The sequence below is a fragment of the Austrofundulus limnaeus genome, unplaced genomic scaffold (genome assembly GCF_001266775.1).
Source record: "Austrofundulus limnaeus strain Quisiro unplaced genomic scaffold, Austrofundulus_limnaeus-1.0 Scaffold17, whole genome shotgun sequence".
Taxonomy (NCBI): domain Eukaryota; kingdom Metazoa; phylum Chordata; class Actinopteri; order Cyprinodontiformes; family Rivulidae; genus Austrofundulus; species Austrofundulus limnaeus.
This window is the reverse complement of record NW_013952419.1, coordinates 3,783,485-3,787,044: the sequence shown is the minus strand read 5'-3', so window position 1 is coordinate 3,787,044 and position 3,560 is coordinate 3,783,485.

The window sequence follows — 3,560 nt, the reverse complement described above, 5'->3', positions numbered from 1 at the left end:
TTATATATATTTTTATATAATTTATTTATCATGAGGACAACTTTTCCTCAGTTTGTGAAAAAGATGGCACTCAATGACAAGGACTACTACAACACAGATCAAGTTCCCAAATCTGGCCAAACCCCTCTTTCAGATCCTGCATTAATCTTTGAGACTATCCTGTTGGAAGCCTCAACTTCAGGCTCTAGCTGTTCTGGGCCTTCTGCCATCTTTTTACCTTCCCTCAAAGTTACCTGAACTTTCATGTCTGCCTGAACACTTTTTTATTGCCTGCTTGGCCCTGGGCTGTTCTGCCCAATCAGTTGTAGTTACATTATATTTTGGAAGGGGTGAATCCTTGTTGTTGCAATTCTAAAAATAGCAGTAGAGCAACAGTTTCTGAAATATTCAAACTAATTTGCCTGGCACCAGCAGTAGTGACATAACTAAAGTCATTTATGCATTCATCACATAGAGGCCAAAATACAATAAGTTGTTGCCATGTGATTGGCTGATAAAATATTTGTCTTAACAAGCAATAGAGCAATCCTCTCCTTGGGCTGCTACCTTATCGTGGTGGAGAGGTTTTAGTGTCCTAATGATCCTAGGAGCTATGTTGTCGGGGGCTTCATGCCCCCAGTAGGGTCACCCAAGGCAAACAGGTCCTAAGTGAGGGATCAGACAAAGTGCAGCCCAAAGACCCCTATGATGAACACAATAAATGGATTCAGTGTTCCCTCGCCTGGACACGGGTCACCAGGGCCCCACTCTGGATCTAGGCCTGGAGGTGGGGTTCGTTGGCGAGTGCCTGGTGGCCGGGCTTTCACCAATGGAGCCCGGTCGGGCACAGCCCAAAGAGGAGATGTGGGTCCCCCTTCTCATGGGCTCACCACCCGTGGGAGGGGCTGTAGCAGTCGAGTGCATTGTGTGTTGGGCAGGGGTCGAGGGCGGGGACCTTGGTGGTAAGATCCTCCGCTACAGAAGCTGGCTCTAGGAGTGTGGAATGTCAACTCTCTGATGGGGAAGGAGCCTGAGCTGGTGTGTGAGGTTGAGAGGTTCCAACTAGATATAGTTGGACTCACCTCGACGCACCACTCTGGTTCTGGAACCAGTCTCCTCAAGACGGGTTGGACACTCTTCCATTCTGGAGTTGCCCATGCTGAGAGGCGGCGAGCAGGAGTGGGCATACTTATTGTCCCCCATCTCGGTGCCTGTACGTTGGGGTTCACCCCAGTGAATGAGAGGGTAACCTCCCTCCGCCTATGGTTAGGGGGACGGGTCCTGACTGTTGTCTGTGCCTATGCGCCTAACAGCAGTTCAGATTACCCACCCTTTCTGGAGTCCTTGGAGGGGGCGCTGGAGAGCACTCCTAACAGGGACTCCCTTGTTCTGCTGGGGGACTTCAACGCTCATGTGGGTAATGACAGTGAGACCTGGAGAGGCGTGGTTGGGAGGAACGCCCCCCTTCCCGACTTGAACCCGAGCGGTGTTTTGTTATTGGACTTCTGTGCTCGTCATGGATTGTCCATAACGAACACCATGTTCAAATATAAGGGTGTCCAAATGTGCTCTTGGCACCAGGACACCCTAGGCCGCAGTTCGATGATCAACTTTGGTGTTGTTTCATCTGATCTGTGGCCGCATGTTTTGGACACTCGGGTGAAGAGAGGGGCGGAGCTGTCAACTGACCACTACCTGGTGGTGAGTCGGCTCCATTGGTGTGGGAGGATTCCAGTCAGACCTGGCAGACCCAAACATATTGTGAGGGTCTGCTGGGAATGTCTGTCAGAGTCTGCCACCAGGCRGAGCTTCAACTCACACCTCCGGGGTAACTTCAAACATGTTCCGGGGGAGGTGGGGACATTGAGTACGAGTGGGCCATGTTCCGTACCTCCATTATCGAGGCGGCTTACCTGAGCTGTGGCCGTAAGGTTATCGGTGCCTGTCGTGGTGGCAATCCTCAAACCCACTGGTGGACACCAGCGGTGAGGGATGCTGTCAGGCTGAAGAAGGAGTCCTATTGGGACTTTTTGGCTTGTGGGACTCCGGAAGCAGCAGATAGGTATCAGCAGTCCAAGCGTATTGCAGCTCAGGTGGTCACTGAGGCAAAAATTCGGACATGGGAGGAGTTCAGAGAAGCCATGGAAAAAGACTTGCGTACGGCTTCGAGGCAATTCTGGTCCACCATCCGGCGTCTCAGGGGGGGAAAGCAGTTCGCCACCAACACTATTTATGGTGGGGATGGTGCGCTGCTGACCTCAACTCGGGACATTGTGGGTCGGTGGGCAGAATACTTCGAGGACCTCCTCAATCCTACCCACACGTGTTCCCATGAGGATGCAGAGCCTGGGGACCCTGGGTCGGACTCTCCAATCTCTGGTGCTGAGGTCACTGAGGTGGTTAAAAAGCACCTCGACGGCTAGGTGCCAGAGGAGGATGAGATTGGCCCAGAGTTCCTTAAGGCTCTGGATGTTGTGGGGTTGCATTGGTTGACTTGACTCTACAATATCGTGTAGATATTGGTGGCAGTTCCCCTGGATTGGCAGACCGGGGTGGTGGTCCCCCTATTTTAAAAGGGGGACCGCAGAGTGTGTTCCAACTATAGGGGGATCACACTTCTGAGCCTCCCTAATAAGGTCTATTCGGGGGTTCTGGAGAGGAGGGTCTGTTGGATAGTCGAATCTCGGATTCAGGAAGAGCAGTGTGGTTTTCGTCCTGTCATGGAACAGCGGACCAGCTCTACACCCTCAGCAGGATCATAGAGGGTGTATGGGAGTTCGCCCAACCAGTCTACATATGTTTTGTGGACCTGGAGAAGGCGTTTGACTGTGTCCCTCAGGGACTCCTGGCTGGGTACTCCGGGAGTGTGGGGTACCAGGCCCATTGATACAGGCTGTTAGGTCTCTGTATGACCGGTGCCAGAGCTTGGTCCGCATTGCCGGTAGTAAGTCAGACTCGTTTCTGGTGAGGGTTGGACTCCGCCAAGGTTGCCCTTTGTCACTGATTTTGTTCATAACTTTTATGGACAGAATTTCCAGGCACAGCAAGTTATTGAGGGGATCCTTTTTGGTGACCTTAGGATCACATCTCTGCAGATGATGTGGTCCTACTGACTTCATCAGATCGTGATCTCCAGCTCTCACTGGAGTGGTTCGCAGCCGAGTGTGAAGCAGCCAGGATGAGGATCAGTGCCTCCAAATCCAAGACCATGGTCTTGAGCCGGAAACCGGTAGCGTGCCGTCTCCGGGTCAGGAAAGAGGTCCTACCCCAAGTGGAGGAGTTTAAGTATTTTGGGGTCTTGTTCACGGATGAGGGAAGAATGGAGCGGGAGATCGACAGGTGGATTGGTGCTGTGTCTGCAGTGATGCGAGCGCCATACCGGTCTGTCATGGTGAAGCGGGAGCTGAGCCAGAAGGCAAAGCTCTCTGTTTACGGGTCGGTCTACGTTCCGACCCTCATCTAGGGTCACGAACTTAGGGTAGTGACTGAAAGAACGAGACTGTGGATACAAGCGGCTGAAATGAGTTTCCTTCGCAGGGTGTCTGGGCTCTCCCTTAGGGATAGGGTGAGAAGCTCAGTCA